The following is an 18896-nucleotide window of genomic DNA, read 5'->3' as shown; positions in this document are numbered from 1 at the left end:
AATGAAACTGAATAATGACATACATATATCTATGTGTGTGTGTGTATGTGTGTGCCTGTGTATGTGTGTGTGTATATACGTATGTATATATGTATATATATATATATATATATATATATATATATATATATATATATATATATATATATACATACATACATACACATATATATATGTGTGTGTGTGTATATATATATATATTATATGTGTGGCGCATGACCTAGTGGTTAGGGTGTTGAACTAACCATCACGATATCGTGGTTTCAATTCCTTGGCCGAGTGATGGCTTGTGTTCTTGAGCAAACACTTCATCTCACGTGTATGTATGTATGTATGTATGCATGGAATTCCAAAGGACCGTGGCTCAGGGATGGGATGTGGTTGATACAATATGAGTGACAAGACGAAAAGTGAGAGCAAGTCAAGAGAATGTTAAGTGGTTCTTTCTTGTGGACGCTGTATTTCAACACCAGTGACACATTTTAACATCCTCTTCGTAAATGTAACATACCTTTGACTACAGTAAACGCTTTTAAGTAGCCGTCAGGTGCGGTCCACAGGTCTCGCACGCCACTGTTTAACACCAACTGCATAGTTACTGCTGCTCTTTGGTAAGACATGACTTCTGTTCAGCCACCCTGCCAGGAATACGGCGAAGTCATGGGACTGCAGCATGGCTGATCGTGAAGAGGTAGCGGAAGAGCTCAACTGAGCCAACGATGCTTCTTCCATTGACGCTGAGCGGAGGAATCCTAGATCAACGGTCAGGATCACCAAGCTCTCAAGAGAGTAACTGCAACGCATCCATAGGAGTGGCATCCATGGTTGTGTATTCAGCTAATGAAAGATTCACTTTGACTCAAGTTCTCAATTCAAATTCATAATAATGGAATTAGATGGCGACAGAGTCATGGAAATCCACGAAAGCAGCGAAAAAAATTTAAATTATTAAATTCTTAAAATTAAATAATTCGAAAAACGTCTTCCATTGGCAAAATGGGAAATTATTTTTCTTTTTTACATTGATTGGCAAAAAATTACAGTTTCGATTACTGATCAGCTTATCGATACATTATCAATTGAATCCTCTTTCGATCTCTAGAGGTACTATTGTTCCTGTTATAAGAATACTACTGCATTCTTATGACAACAGAAATAACTTTCATTAGTATGTCTCAGACTTTTGCTAATTCTCTGACCAGCCCAAACACTTTCCAGACTTTAGTGTTTCTTTCCCTTTCACTCTGCCATTTAATGTGAAATAGTAAAATATATTATCTGGGCATGGATTTTTTTTTCTTTCTAATGATCACATCTGGTTTCCGTGATTCTATTATATGCACAAGTTGTATAGAAAAATCTCAAGGATCTTACAGTAGTTATTTCCTATACCAGTTTCAGCATGATCGTACACTTTTTCATTTACTTAGAATTTCTTAACGAACATGAAGTGCATCTTTTCTTCGACTGTATTATGACTATATATATATATATATATATATATAGATATATGTATGTGTATATATAGATATATGTATGTGTATATAGATATATGTATGTGTATATGTATGTATGTATGTATGTATATATATATATATATATATATATATATATATATATATATATATATATATATATATATATATATATATATATATATATATATATACATACATACATACATACATATACACATACATATATCTATATAGCATGGACGCAGTGTAATGACAGAAACAAGTAAAAGATTGTATATATGTATATGCCATCTTTTACTTGTTTCAATCATTAAACAGCGGCCATCATCACACACACACACACACACACACACACACACACACACACACACACACACACACACACACACACACACACACACACACACACACATATCACTTTGCTAAAAAAAACTCATGCTGTATTGTTTGGCATTGTTTTCTGTTCTGCAACACACTAGACCCATTATTTTATTGGTTTCCGTCTTTTTTGTTTTTCACTTTAACAAGATTTGTTAAATTGGGCGATACTTTCATTGCGGTTTCTCTTCTTAAATCCTCCAACCAATTTATTACACAGTGTCCTTACCTGAAAGCATTATGATAAAATACAAGAGAGTGAATTTTGTATCCACGGACAACATGACTGTCATAGCGTCAAACATCTCGGAAAACGAGGCGTCGACACTATACTGAAGGTGTATAAAGCAGCAAAAGGAAAATACCATTAATTAGAATTAATTTATACTGAGCCAAAAATCCAGTTAATGTGCTTGAGGTTATGAACATAGTAGTTAGTCTCGTTCAGGAATGGGATGAGCGAAAACTACACCTGAAAGATCGGATGGATAGAAGTCAACGATACCAAATCTTGATTGTGTACTGCCGCCTGTAAACTCAAAATATATCCCTTGAATTAGGAAGAAAATCAGGTACATTACTTAGTATGAATAGCAGGACGCCAGAACTGTAATATTTTCTCATAGTTTCGAATCTTGCTCGAATGGACCTTTCTCCATCATAAATCAAGCATGATAAAAACATGTAGCTGTAACATTTTTTCTAATATACCTATATAGGCAATAATTTGCTTTGTTCAAACAGACCCATCCTCTGTCCCTTATCAAGCGAATGTTTCTGTTGTATTGAGATATATGTTTAACATGTTCAATAACCTTTTAACCAAGCCATTTTCCTCCTTTTCGGTTATCTTTACCATATTATTTTTCCCTTTCAAAGCCTTTCAAAGCATGACTGATTGCTTTCCGACGTCTGTGGCCAGGGTAAAGCTTTCTCCGTTTAGAGATGCTAGGCGGACTTTCTTGTGTTTCAATTCTCACACATTAGGAGCACTAGTTCGATAGTTCGATACTATTCGCTTTGTCAATGGCAAAAGGTCAAAATTTTAACTGAAATTGTTTGCGGATTTAAAATACGACTTTTAATATAAGATATAATCAGTTTAAATGGAAAAAAGTCTGAAAAAGAATTAGAAAGTTATTATTATTTTCATTAAAAAAAAAAAAAAAGATTAGATGTTATATTAGGCGCTTTATAATCGGGTAAACGATTGAAATTTAGGCTGTTTTCCTCCGTGAACTCAATAAATTACCTTTTGAAATTAACTAAAGACTTCATTTTGGAAAATATTTTATTAGGCTGTTTTCCTCAGTGAACTCTTAAATTACCTTTTAATATTAACTAAAGACTCCATTTTCAAATGTATTCTATTAGGTTGTTTTCCACAATGAACTCTTAAAAAATATATTTCAATATTAAGTAAAGACTTCATTTAAAAAAATATTTTTTATTTTAGACAGAATATACATACATTGAACAATATTAACATTTTCTAACATGAGTTCTCCATAAACATCATTCCAAGGCAAGGTTCTATTTTCACCGTTATGTATCATTCTGGCTGAATAGCAGCTAAAGAAGATTTAGCTGCTATTTCTAGCAGGTTGCGTAGCTACATAAAGGCTTTCACGTTTGTGAATTTGTGAGTGTATACTAGTAACAACTATGGCAGATGAATGTCAGAAGGATTGTTTTGCCTAACAATTATATCCACAGTATTAACGTAACATTTCGGTGAAATATCTTAGCCAAAGCATTCTCATACATAAACAAAGTGATAAATGATAAGTTTCAATGAGTTATTTTTATTCATAATATTTAACATTTCCACTTTTTTCTATTTAAATTCCAACAATTGTTGTTTATCAGTGAATATTTAAGTGGAAAGTAATAAATTACCTTAAGACCAATAGAACTGTCCATTTTAATGAGAAGAAAGTTTTGTAAAATTGTTTGCTCATCTCAAAAATATGTAGCCTCAAATTGTATAAATAGATCAAAAAATAAGTTTGCAGTAGAATCAACTGTTTTACTGATTGAGAGCTTTAGTAAATCTATCGCTATTTTTATTGCCTTTCTAACCCTTCCAGTCTCCCTGTCCTTGATCTTTCACTTGCATATGGCCATTTTTTCGGTGGCATGTGAAGAAAAAAGAATTATGACCAAAGAATGAAACAAAACTGATTTTTCTTTACGTTACGTATGTGAATTCAATGAATAAATGGAAAAAAAATTGCTTTCTTTTTATTTCTTTTCTCCAAATAAATTACTTGAAAATTATTAACCGCATGCATACGTACAAGGGAAATCGGCAAATTATTACGTCATAATAGAAATGGATCGAAATTTTCAAATGAAACAGAGCAAATGAAAATATATCAAATATAATAATACCTTCCTTTCATTTTCTGTATTGGAAAATCATGATTGAAATGACATCATAACAGAATATTTTTCAAATTCTACAAAAAATAATGTTTTGTTTTATGAGATCATAGAAATAACGCGTGACGGACACGAGCGGATGTGGTGAAGAACATAGCTTTTATTATAATATGAATTGATCTGATGCTCCGCCAACCTCACCCTAGTTGTGCATATCTGAGGATTCTTTTTTTTTTTAACCTCAGAGATGTAACATACCATGCCAATGCACTTTCCGGATATCTTTAGAGGACTCTGTTTTACTGGGAATTTTGAAGGCAGTTTCTGCCTTTACTGCCCTAGTATCAATCCTCTCTGATGCAGACGTTATTTTTGGTGATGATACTTGTTTGATATTTGTAAATGTTTGTTGCTTCCTTAGTTCAAATGACACAATAACTTTAACTTGCGTTGAATTAAAACTGACATATGTAGATGCATTTTAAATTTGACGTGTCTCAAGTTCATTCGCTACAATATTTCTGGTATGAAATTCTATTTCGTTCCTCCTTGGTTAATGAAGCAAATACTAAAAAATAATAGGGTCAAATTAAGAGACAGCAGACAGACTGATAGACAAGCAGACAGATAAATAGACTGATAGAACTATCTGTCTGTCTGTCTGTCTGTCTGTCTGTCTGTCTCTATCTATCTATCTATCTATCTATCTATCTATCTATCTATCTATCTATCTATCTTATTCATCTGTCTATCTGTCTGCCTGTCTGTTTGTTTGTCTATGAAAGAGGCAGAGAGATAAATAGTTAAAAAGATAGGTCAACAGACAGACAGACAGACAGACAGACAGATAGATAGATAGATAGTTATATAGACAGACCAACAGACATTCAGACGGATAGGCAGGCAGGCAGACAGACAGTCGGACAGACAGTCAGACAGACAGACAGACATACATACAGACAGACAGACAGACAGACAGGTAGGCAGACAGACAGACAGACAGACAGACAGACAGACAGACAGAGACAGACAGACAAACAGACAGACAGGCAGGCAGGCAGATAGATAGATAGATAGATAGATAGATAGATAGATAGATAGATAGATAGTGCTCATGGTGGATTTCCGTCGTTCGACGATGAGGATTTAGTTGTTTGATTAACTGAGTTACCTGCCTCGCTTAATTAGCTTTTAAGTAGCAGAACCTTCCACAACGATGAGTGTCCTTATCATAATTACCAAGCAGAATCAGTATGACTCACTGTGTGACAGGAGTGTACCTTTTGAATTACAGGTGCAATCCATCTGACGGTCTTCTATACAATTTCATTAACAAAGCTATTCATGATGAAATTTGCCCAAGATGCCATGCAGTAGGATCGAATCGGGACCTTATGGTTGTGAAGAGAACTTGTCAACCATCCGATCATACTGTGTCTGTGAGTGTGAGCTTAGAAATCGCGAATAAAGTACATTTATATGCTAATTTATATGTGTGCGCATGCGCGTGTGTGTCTGTGCGTGGATGCGTGTGTGCTCGCGTGTATATATATGTGTGTGTGCGTGTGCGCGCGCGCGTTTGTGCGTGTGTGTGTATTTGTGTGTGTGCATGTGTGTGTGTATGGGCACGCATGCACGTGTGTATGTTTATAGAACGTCGTCCTGATATACCGGGTATGCAGGGAAATGCATCGGACATTTTGGGAATCTTTAGCTTGCACTTGAGACCATCTCGGTACTTGAGTCACTCTGTTGGTTCTAAATATTACTAAAAAACATATGTTCATATTTTGTGTACTGTTTCCCTGTTTGCATCATCAAATCTATCTATCTATCTGTCTTTCTCTCTCTCTCTCTCTCTCTCTCTCTCTCTCTCTATCTATTTGTATGTGTGTGTATGTATGTATGTATATATATATATATATATATATATATATATATATATATATATATATATATATATATATATTTCTATACGTATTTATACGTCTTCCTTTTCTCTTGGACTTTCCCCCGCCTCCTGCTTCTAACAAAGAGTTTTGCTGGAAACGTAAAACTACTTTTCTTTCCTTCTCTGAGCGTCTGCAAATACTTTGCATGTACCACCTCCTCGCGTTGTTGTTTTTTCTTGTTGTGTTTTTCCTCTTTTTTAGATTAATTATACACACACACACACACACACGCACACACACACACACACACACACACACACACACATAGACACTTTCTAAAGAAATATGGAGAGGAACGAAGAGAGGGAAGATAAAAATAAAACACACAGAAGAGAAAAAGAGAGAGAGAGAGAAAGAGAGGGAGAGGGAAAGAGAGAGAGAGAGAGAGAGAGAGAGAGAGAGAGAGAGAGAGAGAGAGAGAGAGAGAGAGAGGGGGAGAAATTAAGTAACTATTTTTTTGATATGTTGAATAATATGCAACTTCATTTTCCATATTTTGCCGATAACTTTTTATATGTAAGATTCGCTAGGATTCGACCTGACGATAACGTATATCAACGTTATCTTCATCTCACAACCGACTCATCAGACATGACTCATACCGTCAGCACGATTATTTCCAGAGTTTGCCAATATTTCTTATGTTATAAGCGCCGGCCACTCCTTTTGACTTGCTATCCGGGTACACACACACACACACACACACACACACACACACACACACACACACACACACACACACACACACACACACACACACGTATGAGAGAGAAAGCGTGTTTGTGAGCGGAAGATAGGGCAGGGGAGGGGAGAGTGTGCAGCTAGGGAGAAAGAGTGCAGCAGATTAGTAATTCATAAAAATTTGATAATAAAAACCAGTTAGATTCATCATACAGGGGAGTCAGTGGAGTTTTTCTACACTGTTATTGTCCAATCAGATGATACGAATTTGCCTTATTCATTCATCTGAAGCCGATGGCTGATTCATTATTTCCTGGCAAACTGCAACAGTTGGTAAATAAGTAAACAAAGATTTGAATATCTCTAGTATGAAAGTGGATTCATAAATCTTTCTCCTGTGAATTTATGAAAAATTTCTGCTGCATTTATAACAATTACTTTAATAATGAATTGCATGTATTGGTACGTGTATAGCGACACAAACATAATTTGTTATGGTTACATATACAAAAAATAAGACTATAGGCTCTTTTTATGGGAAATCATTTTAGCAGTTTAGAGCTAAGGTAAGCAACATGCTCGTGATACTGCTAGAAATAATGCCTGAAGTGGCTCTTAGGTGGTCACCACCATGAAAATAAGAAAATGATTGACCAATGACAACATTGCATCGTATTGTGATCACTGAATTGGAAGGTTTGGGAGTTACATCGAGCAAGGCTGAAGCCCGTACACTGGATAGCCTGTACACTGGAAGCCTGTACACTGGATGCTTGAAGTTTGTCTCACTTCAATCACGCGTTCGCGCAGGCGCGTGTGCACACACACACATAAACACGCATTCTGAAAAACATACACAAAAGGCCAGCCTCCTGATAAGCAAACACTCATGGCTATATATATCTATGTGAGCCAACGAGAGTCTCCCTGCGATCGTCCGACCAGTTATAAATAGCGTCCAAATTTCCCTCAAACCACGTTTAACCTACCTTCTTAAAAAAGACATTGGATTAACTAGTCTGGGATACACTTCTTCCGAAACGAAATTTTTAAAAAATGCGAGTTGATCATGACTTGTACGCCTTTGATTTGCAGCTCTGCTCGGTCATGACTGACCCGGGACCAAAAGTTGCACTCAGTCGGTTATGACGTCGAGGGTTCCACTTGATCCGATCAACAAAACTGCCTGCTCGTGAAATTAACGTGCAAGTGGCTGCGAACTCTACAGACGTGCGTATCCTTGACATAGTTCTCAGGGAGATTCAGCGTGACACAAAATATGACAAGGCTGGCCCTTTGCAATATAGGTACTACTCAATTTTGACATCTGAATGGATTGGAGCAACGTGAAATAAAGTGTCTTGCTCAAGGGCACAACGTGCCGTCGGGAATCGAACCCACGACCTTACGATCGAGAGCTGAATATTTTAACCACTAAGGCACGGCTTTTACTACTTGAGACTAAATAAACAGCAAATTGGCTGAGTCGTTACAGCATTGGATGAGAAACCACGCGGCATTTGGCCTCACTTTCTGAGCTCTGAGTACAAATCTCGCCGAGGTCAACTTCGCCTTTTGCTCTTTCCAGGTAGTTTTATTGTTACCACGTGTATTCATTACACAAAAGAAGATAGCTCTGTGTATCATGGTTACGAGGGCTATTTGTTTCGTTTCGTGATAATATTTTTTACTGTTGCATTGAATGTATTCTAAGTAATGTATATAGTACTCAGTATTATTACTGTTTCATGTTTCATATGGGTGTGAGTGCAGTGCCTCTGAGAAAAATTTAGCAAAGTAGCACATGACTGCTTTTAAGCCCCACGAGCCACGCCGGGTCCTCTGAAAATTCAAAGGGCCTTTTTTATTTATTCATTTCTTTAGAGCGAGGCACCGTCATATATACATGGGCCTCTCGTTAGCTCTTTGGGTTCTCATTGACACCATACTTGACTTTACAATTCATCCTTTCAGGATCGATGAAATAAAGTACAAGTCAAGTATTGAGATCGCTAGCATCAACTAAACCCTTCCCTTCAAAATTGCTGGCATTGTGCTAAAATCAGAAATAATTATTTCTACAGCTTCATCAGAGAAGAATTAATCTCTGCCATCTACTTGTGTCATATGCCAGGTTTTCATCAAGGGAGATAAGCACGAACGGGGTTTTGTTTTTAATGCCCGAATCTGAAGACGTTGCCAATGAAAGGTGGCAACTGTATGTTAACGGAACTGAATTAAACCTCTTGCTAAACGACTTTTATGGGTCTAATTCCCACGTTAAGCTCTCGTAAACCCAGATCCTTCCTACTAAGTGTCCTCTAATAACTTCATACCACTAATTCTCACGCACTGGTTTCTATAAGCATTACCACAAAATCATCTATACACCGCCCCCAATAAATCTTAATACCACCACAACTGTCACCACCTTCACCACTATCCTTGCTACCAATCTTTTCTACTACCGCCGCAACACTACTCGAAGTTGGCGCCATAATATATATATATATATATATATATATATATATATATATATATATATATATAGGTAGATAGATAGAGAGATAGGCATATATATATATATATATATATATATATATATATATATATATATATATATATATATGCATATACGTATGTAAGTATGCGTGTATATGTGTGTATGACTGTGTCTTCATGAGCTCTAATATGTGACAAGATTTTAATCGTATTTTTTTTTTCGTCTTTGATCAGAAAGTGCTATTTCCTATTTGCTTCTATCAAGAAATCAAAGGAAGTGACTACTATTCCCTTCAAACTTTGCGTTTGTCACCTGGACATCAATGCTTTGAAACTGACCTATTTTCCATTACATTTCAGACAGATTCAGCGCTGAGTTACTGAAGCAGAAATATCGTTTTAGCAAGTATTCTGCTCAATAAAAAAGAAAGAAAAGAAAAATACCACAGATTTGCTTGTCAGTTGTTTGACCTTAACCACTTGAGCATGTCCCTTAGTGGCAGACAATATGTGCATCTCTGATCGTGAGCAGGAATAGTTGGAGAGCATCATATCATATTCATGTGTCGAGAAAGATTTTGTGGGGTTTGAATAAATATAACAAAGGCAAAGTTTGATGGAAATATTAGACATTTTACATACTTTCTATGGGTAAGCAAATAGGAAATAACAGCAGCTACGCAAAGACAAAAATCGTGTTATACAGTGTAATCGAAGTTAGCATTAAAAAAATCGATTAAAAATCAACTTAGAGATATGAACATTATATTAATAATAGGAATGAATATCTCACAAACCTAACCAAAATGTCTTTTTCATGTAAGAGAGATGATAGCAGAGAGCTTAATAACCATGAAATATATTCATATTTAATTTTACTGCTACCATTACTCGAAAAGTACGTTCGTGTCCGGTGAAGATATATTTAATATGAATGTATAATTACCTTAATGTGCATGACATGATTTTATTTTCTAGTGTCCGTTCCTTTTGGCAATCGTCTTATTGCTCCTAACATGAATTCATTTCATGTTTTTCGAGCATGAAATCGGTTACAGAAAAACCATCTGTAGCTATAAAAGAGGGTGTGCTTGGAGAATATACCTAATTATAGTCCGAGAATATATGTTCCAAGAATATGTGTAAAAAGCTGCAGAGTAACAATCTACATAAATTATAAATTTATTACTGCATTATATATAATTGCGTAATATATAAAGGTAGCAAGCTGACCGAATCGTTAGGGCGTCGAGAAAATGCTTCGCGGTATTTGTTCCGGCTTTTTACGTTCTGAATTCAAATACTACCGAAGTCGACTTTGCTTTTCTTTCTTTCTGGGTCGACACCAGTCGAGCACCGGAGTCAATGTAATCAACAAACCTCCCCACTCTCGAATTTGCTGGCCTTCTGCTCTATCGTGACACACAAGGGAGATAAATCTTAAAATATATTTCCTCTTATCAGGACAAGAAGTGACGAATTCTAACGCTGAGTTTAACAAATTATGTTGATGAATCAGTATATTGTACTTTTCAAGCATGTGGCTTAGTAGTTAGGGGTTTTCGGCTCACTAGCGTAAGGCGGTGAGTTCGATTCCCGGCGGTGCGCTGTGTCCTTGAGCAAGACAATTTATTTCACATTGCTCCAGTTCACCCAGCTGGTAAAATTGAGTAGTATCCGTACTTCAAAGTGCCATCTTTGTCACATCCTGTATCACGCTGAATCTCCCTGAGAACTACGTTAAGGGTACGCGTGTCTGTGCAGTACTCAACCACTTGCACACTAATTTCACGATCAGGCTGTTCCATTGATCGAATTAACAGGGACCCTCGTCGTCGTAACCGACGGAGTGCCAAGACTTTTCAGACTAACAGAGAAAGCATTTGAATCCATTATTGTAGAAGGTTGTGATTTCTATAGCTGAGCTTTTGCCCCGAATTTGCCGATGTCTTTCAGGTTCCACATATATTTTACAGTGCAGTAGATGTTTCTTTTGTGCTGAATGGATACGAATGTTAGGAAAACGTTCTTTTGAAATATTTATCTTTCATGTAATTTTTTCTTATTTTATTTTTATTATTATTATTATTTTTGATTGAGTTCTTCACGCATTACACTACATACAACATTTAAATACAGTATGCCATACAGTACACTTTTATTTATGCATTTTCTTTCTTTTTTCCCCCCAGAGAACGGTTTTGTTTATCGTCAGAAGATTGTTTGACACTTGAAGTAACGATGAATATTATCTTTAACGGAATATATCGTATATATTCTACTCTATCTTAATATCGGGTACTGTATTTTTGTTCATGTAAACAACTAGTAAATATAGAAACCCATACATACATACATACATACGTGTGTGTCTGTGCGTATGAACAAACACAGATTTACGAATATGTCATCGTAATAATTATGAAGATAAAGGGTCTACTGTTAATTACCACGTAATTGCAATATCAACGTAATTCCGCCAGCAGCAGCAACACAATGTGTTCACCTGATACAGACCTCAGTAACATTGTGGTTGTCTAACAGACTATCTCATTAGCAACAGTCACACGTCTTCCTTCCGTTCTCCTTCCCTTTTACTCTTTTTATTTTCTTTCTTGATTTATGTTTGTTTTTTTTTCGCTTATTTTCCCTTCCCTATATTTCTTACTTTTACCCGCCCACAATTGTTTCTTCTCCTACCTCTTTCTCTCTCTCTCTCTCTCTCTCTCTCTCTCTCTCTCTCTCTCTCTCTCTCTCCCCCCCTCTCTCTTCCTCATCTATTTTACTGTGCTTTCCGCTATTCTCTCTTCCTCATTTATTTTCAACCTCGAACCCTCCCATTCTTTCTATCAGACTTCCTCTTAGCCATCTCTGTCTCTGTCTCTCTGTCTCACAGTTTCTCTCTCTCTCTCTCTCTTTCCCGTTTGCTCCTCGCTCTCGGATAGACAGGCAAGACTAATAAATATATAAAGAGGCAGAGGTGTAGATTCAGAAACAAGCAGATGGATGTGTGTATGTGCGTATCTGTGTGTGTGTATGTGTTTCTGTGTGCATGTGCGCGCGTGCGCGTGTGTGTACGTAAGTGTGTATCTACTCATGTGCAACTCTACATACATAGATACATACATTCCAAAGATAGAGCCTTGTATCTTTGTTGGAAACCGGCTCCATCTTCAGTGGAAGATTTTAATAATTAAAAAAATAGAAGAGACATACATACATACATACATACATACATATGTACATACACACATACATACATACATACATACATACATACATACATACATACATACATACATACAATGAGCACGTACACTGACATATATACATGCTGTATAGTAGGTAAAAAAAAAACCCAGAAGGAACGAGGTTGGTGGAGTAAAGAGCTATGTCCTTGGACCACACAGGGCTTCTTAAACCGATGAAGCAAACATGGTGAATATTTTTCTTTTGTACATTTACAAGTCGACGGCTGCGGGGAAGATATTCAGGGCGGAGAATTCTAGAAGAACAAGGTTCTATCTAGGAAGAAAGGATTTGGAATACTTGGTTAATGCTAAGTCTAAAGTGTAGACACTATATGGTTAAGAAGTGAAGGAATGAAGCGTTCCATGAAGTTTGTGAAGATCTTTTTGGCAAGGGATGAAAAAACTCGAATGCAGTTTGGCAGCGCAAGAAAGCATTCAGTTTGTTGGATGTACAAATGATGGTCTTGTATGAGTTGTTGTGTAAAAGCCATTCAGTTTGTAGGAGTGATTTTCTCCAGATGTAACCAAGTTCTTTACTTGACTGTTTTCTTAATCTGAATTTTGTCTTAAATACTGACTGACTTTGAGCCGCATGTTTTGATTGTATGTGAGATGTGGACGAACACGACTCAGAGGAAGGTTTCAATCATTTTGCTTTGCTTATGACTGCGATCAGTCAGCGACATAGAATCAGACAGACTGATGTGTTTTATATTTAGTATGTGATGGGTAGTTGTGATAACGCACGAACGGTATAGAGACGATGGCGGTTTGATAGCGGTTGGAGTTGGGGAAGAGAAAGAGATCAAATGTATTTAGAGTTTCTGTGTGTGAATAAGGGACGTGCGTGGAGGGTGAAACTAATTGATGTACAGAGTTAAGGATTCTACGCGGGCGAAATTAGTATGGGATGAGAGCTACGAAAAGTCGTGAGCGGTAAAGTCATCGCGTATGATAACGTTAAAGAAGCTAAAGTGACATCGATGTTCTCGCTACAGAGAAAGAGATATGATCGAATAGTTTTTGGCCGGAGTGCAGGGGGTGGGAGATATCAAATATTTTCGGAGGAGTGAGGAAGGGATACTTTAAGCCAGAGTAACTGTCAGTCTTTATTACTGACATCCAGATGAGAGTAGTTAGTGGCGGAGGAGGGGTGAAAGGGTGAATGTACAAATACCTAAATACTGTTTTCGGAGCGAAATCTGATTATAAAGTCTAGCCTGGTCAACAGAGATGGACTATAAATAGGGGTTAAGAGAATTGTGCTTCAGAGAGAAATAGGACGTATGGTTTCCATGCTAGTAACGGGTGACACGTGAGTTTAAGGTCGGACCGGAATTCATGGATACTGGAGAAGAGAAGGAAGAATTCAGAGGATTTAATTTTAGTTTTAGACGCTTAGGAAAAAGATAGGGGGTTGTTGGTTCGCAGTAAGATTACAATAACCCCTCGTTGGATTATGCTTGTAAAGAGAATAAACTTCATTAAAGGCAAGCGTGGACCAGGAAGTGGTATCAAATTGGAAGGCCTAATGCGTTCCTCTATCACAAAAAAACTAGAAGATGAAACCGTTAATGCCATATATAAAAGGGCTATATAAGAGAAATTATACATACATCCATAAACATACATAAAAACATAAAAATTTTATGCAAGCACATATACATTTACACAAACACAAACACACACACATATCATCATCACCACCACCACCACCACCACCACCACCACCACCACCACCACCACCACCACCACAACCATCATCATCATCATCATCATCATCATCATCATCATCATCATCACCATACCATCATCACCATCATCATCATCATCATCATCATCATCATCATCATCATCATCATCATCATCATTATCATCATCATCACCATACCATCATCACCATCATCATCACCATCATCATCATCATCATCACCATACCATCATCACCATCATCATCATCATCATCATCATCATCATCATCATCATCATCATCATCATCATCATCCGGTGATCAGGATTGCGAGTAGAGTTAGTAATGCAGTTAGAATACACATACTTAAAATAATAATAGCAATGAAAAGAAAGACAGTAGCAGAGAGAGAGAGAAAGGAAAAAAAAATGAAGGAGGTCACGAGATAAATTATAACGTTTCAATGTCTCCATTCAGTCATTTCGTCATAATGAGTTGTTTTTTTTTCTCTAATGTCAAAATATTAGTTTCAAAAACCGAATGATCACAGAACTTTCAACAAATGCGGCTTTCCACAGAGTTTACTAAATTCCCCTTTCATTTATCTTTTTTGCGTTTGTGCTACTAAACTCTATCAAATCACAACTACTGGACATCGCAGCTGTTTGAGTTTATATCTATTTCCTTTTAAATGCTCGAGATGAATTGATTTCCTCGTCTGGAGTTTTAAATTCACTCACCGGAAGATTTGGATCAAGTGAATTATTATACACTAATCCACGTGTTTTACTAGGCAAATATACACGTGTATGTATGCGTGTGTCTTTGTGTGCGTATTGTTGAGTTGATTAGTGTGTATGTGTGTCCGCAGAGCTAGATTGACAAATAAACCAGACAGACAACGGTGTTCCACTTTTCCAGCTACAAGAAACCGAGCAGGAAGTGGTCGTTGTTGCCATGGTGCTTACCATGGTAACATAACTAAGTTCTATCCTTGTCTAATACACTAAGGATATAAACACATTTCAGTTAGTCGTGATGTTCTTACTCTCTTTTGTCATTTAGCTCTCCACTTAATGCTTTTCGCCATGTCATTTACTCCCTTACTCTCATGCAAAAATATTGACTAAATACTAGTAAAGTATATAATAAACAAGCTTTGCAATTGTCACCCGTCGCTACTGCGTCGCTATATATATATGACAGCAAGATGTGTAATGTTCTAAAAATATTTCTTCACGAACTTTGTCCATTTATATGATCAAACATTATATTTATCTTCCGCTATGTAAATCTCAACTGAAAGTAAGTTTAACCTCGGTGGTAAATTCACTCCCTTTTGAGATTCACCAAATTAATGTCGTAGAGTACCAGGTCACCCATGACCAGTTTGACCAGTGGTTTTCAACCGGAGTCCATATAACTCTTGGGGTCCATATAAGATTTTAAATTGGGTATACTTCTGCAATACATGAAATTGTTTAACGAATTTTATACAGTTCTTTAAATATATCTAATTATAAAAATATGATTTTTTTTTAAACAACGGATGGCTAAGATGGTACGTCCAAATAAAATAGGAATCAAAAGGGTCTATAGATAATAAAAAAATCGTCGAAAAACACTGATTTAGATATACAAAGTTACAGCAGCCTTTTGAGTCCCGTCTTTTGTCCAAAGAGTACTCATGACTACATTATTTAATGTGGGTATGAATTGAAGATTTGGTCTTTTATCTAACAGGACCAGTCAAATATTTAGAGCAGTGGTTCTCAATGGGGGTCCGTATGGCCTCTGAGTATCCATATATGATTTTTTAGGAGGGAGGGGGAGGGGGTCAACACAACAAAACAGTAAATTAGGGACCCACAATATATTTTAAGGGTCCTGGAAAAAAATTTGCTTTAGATGTATTGCAAAAAAAACAATAGTTTTTTTTTTTCTCTGATATTTTACATCGTTCAACCTACATAAGTTAATGTGTGAAAAACAAAATAGGAATTAAAAAAAAAGTTTCTATAAAACTAGTTTTTAAACATCGAGTATCTATGGGGATCCACCAGAATAAAACAGTAATCAAAGGGGTCCATAGATTAAAAAAATGGTTGAGAATCCCTGACTTGGATCAGGATGATTGGAGGTTGTTATCGCTGTTGTCGTTGTTGTCAGGTCTTTTCTGTTTGATACGCTGGCTCCAATTTTATTAAGGATTCCAACACATGTTTTTAATACTAGTTACACAAATAACAACAATTATTTGAGGAATTAATGATAAAAAAAGTTACAAACCTTTAAAGACTGAATTTTTTTTTATAGTTTTAATCAGTCATATTTATCTATTCTTGACATCTCATCCAACAGATGATGTTATTTGTATATGTTTCCATAGCAACCGATTGAAACCATCTTGGGTTTAAGAGTTGGTTTAGTTAAACGTTGTTGTTTATCATAAAATTTCATTGCGAACTTTGTTTCATTTTCTTTCATTAAATATTTTTCATCTCTAAAAGTTTTATGACGCTTTTAGTATTTAATTTCTCAAACTAACGCCGCGTCTCCAAAACAAAAGAAAACAAACATGGCGTTTTCCATAACACTGCGATGGCGTATAATGAAGAAACGTATGGATCTTATTGATTAAAGTTACGAAAATTTCCAGCTTTTAAAAGTTCGTAACTATTTTATTATAAATTTCTCCAAAAATATGGTTGTGGTTTATGTAACTCTCTTGAAAAACTACATCTGTGCAAAAAATTTTCCATTAAATCAGAACAAGAGTATTTAAACCGAAAAGACCCGATGCTGCTTGGTCCCAGGTCAGATCCTATCAAGGAGACCTGTAATAAAAGGCGTTTCATCTGAAATCATTTCATCATTCTTCTTTCTTTCGTCTTTTCCTTTCTTCTCCCCTCTCTTCCTTCCTTCCTTTTGCATTTTTATTCTTTATTTCATTCCTTCTTCTCACTTCTTCCTAACTTACTGCTTTATCTTTCTTTCTATTCTTTTATTTCCAGACATCTTCAGGCAGACGGCAATTTCTTCTCTCGCATCTTTACCCCGTATCCACAAGGTGTAGCGCAGACGGTACTGACCAGTCCACTCTTGCCGTTGATCTACATCAAACATAATAGATGCATCATCATCATCGTCGTTGTCGTCGTCTACATCGTCATCGTCGTCGTCATCGTTATCCTCTTCAGTCTAATCCTCAATACTATTCTCAACCTCATCTTCATCATCACTAACAACAATGGGTTCAGTCGCATTACGTGGCAACTTGGACAAGTACCTTCTACTATAGCCTCAGGCAGACCAAAGTATTCTGAGTGGATTTGTTTGACGGAAACTGAAAGAACCCTGTCGCACGCGCGTGTGTGTTTCAGCCCTCCCTCACTCCTCCACTTGTCACCTGGTGTTAGTGTTTACATCCCCGTAACTTAGCGGTTTGGCACAAAGAAACTGATAGAATAAGTACTAGGCTTAAAACAAAATATGCACTGTGATCGATTCATTCGACTAAAAACTCTTCAAGGCCGTGCTCCAGCATGGCCGCAGTCTAATACTTGAAAGAAATAAAAGATAAAAGATACAATCAAAGCACTTCAGCCTTCAGCGCCCCGCCCCGTCTTTTGTCAACGGAATAGTCATGTCTACATTATGGGTGCAAAGTTTAGAAGGTTTGGCTTGTTATCTAACAAGTCTAGTCAACCATTTAGAGTAGTGGTTCTCAACCGGGGTCCATATGGCCCTTGAGAGTCCATATAAGATTTTGTGGGGTCCATGCAACAATATGGTGAATTAGAGATCCAAAGTAGTATTTTAAGGGCCCTGAATACATTTTGCTTTAGATGTCTGCATTTTTATTTATTGCAAGGTTTCTTTTATTGCTAGGCTTCTTTCTCTAACATTTTACCAAGTTCAAACTACACAAGTTAATGTGTGGAAAACAAAATAGCAATTTTGAAAGAAGGTTCTATAAACCTTGTTCGAGTGCTACGGGGGTCCACCAGAATAAAATAGTGATCAAAGGGGTTCATCGATAAAAAGTGGTTGAGAGCTTCTCATTTAGAAGCTCTCGATGTTGGATCAGGATGGTCGGAGGTTGTCGTCGCTGCCGTCATCGTTGTCGGATCTTTTCCGTTTGACACACTGGTTTCAATTTTATTGAACACTCTACACAACCAGCGCCGGATTTACCACTGTGCTTAGGTGTGCTTAAGCACAGGACCCGTTGACTAGGAGTCGGGTGGACATCTTCCTGCTCCTGAAATTTTTACGATGAATTTTTCAAATGTCAAACGTTCAAATGTTTTTCCTAAAAGTTATAAAAATGAAATTAATGATGTGAACACCTTTACACGTTAATTTTTAACATAAAGGGGTCAAGCAAGGGCTCTCATAAGAAAGAGGCCCCCAAGTAAGTCACCCTCCCCCCACTCAAATAAGGGTCTCATAATTTAACTAGCATAGGGCGTCATTTGTGCTAAATCCGGCACTGTATCCAGCGGTAGTTTTTAATGCCAGTTTTGCAAATAACAGCAATTTTTTGAGAAATTAATGATAAAGAAGTAATATTCGT

General features: G+C 36.6%; 1 long non-coding RNA gene across 1 annotated transcript; it reads right to left on the bottom strand.

The window, feature by feature from the left end:
* Positions 1-4381: 4381 nt before the first annotated feature.
* On the bottom strand, positions 4382-17585 carry LOC128247627 (uncharacterized). The gene is made up of 2 exons (XR_008264002.1): positions 16607-17585; positions 4382-4809 (listed from the first exon to the last, which is right to left on the bottom strand). It is a non-coding gene; the product is annotated as an uncharacterized LOC128247627 (long non-coding RNA).
* Between the last annotated feature and the right edge of the window lie 1311 nt (positions 17586-18896).

This window comes from Octopus bimaculoides, chromosome 4 (genome assembly GCF_046866305.1).
Source record: "Octopus bimaculoides isolate indiv1 chromosome 4, ASM4686630v1, whole genome shotgun sequence".
Lineage (NCBI taxonomy): Eukaryota > Metazoa > Mollusca > Cephalopoda > Octopoda > Octopodidae > Octopus > Octopus bimaculoides.
This window is presented reverse-complemented; position numbering and strand designations above follow the sequence as displayed.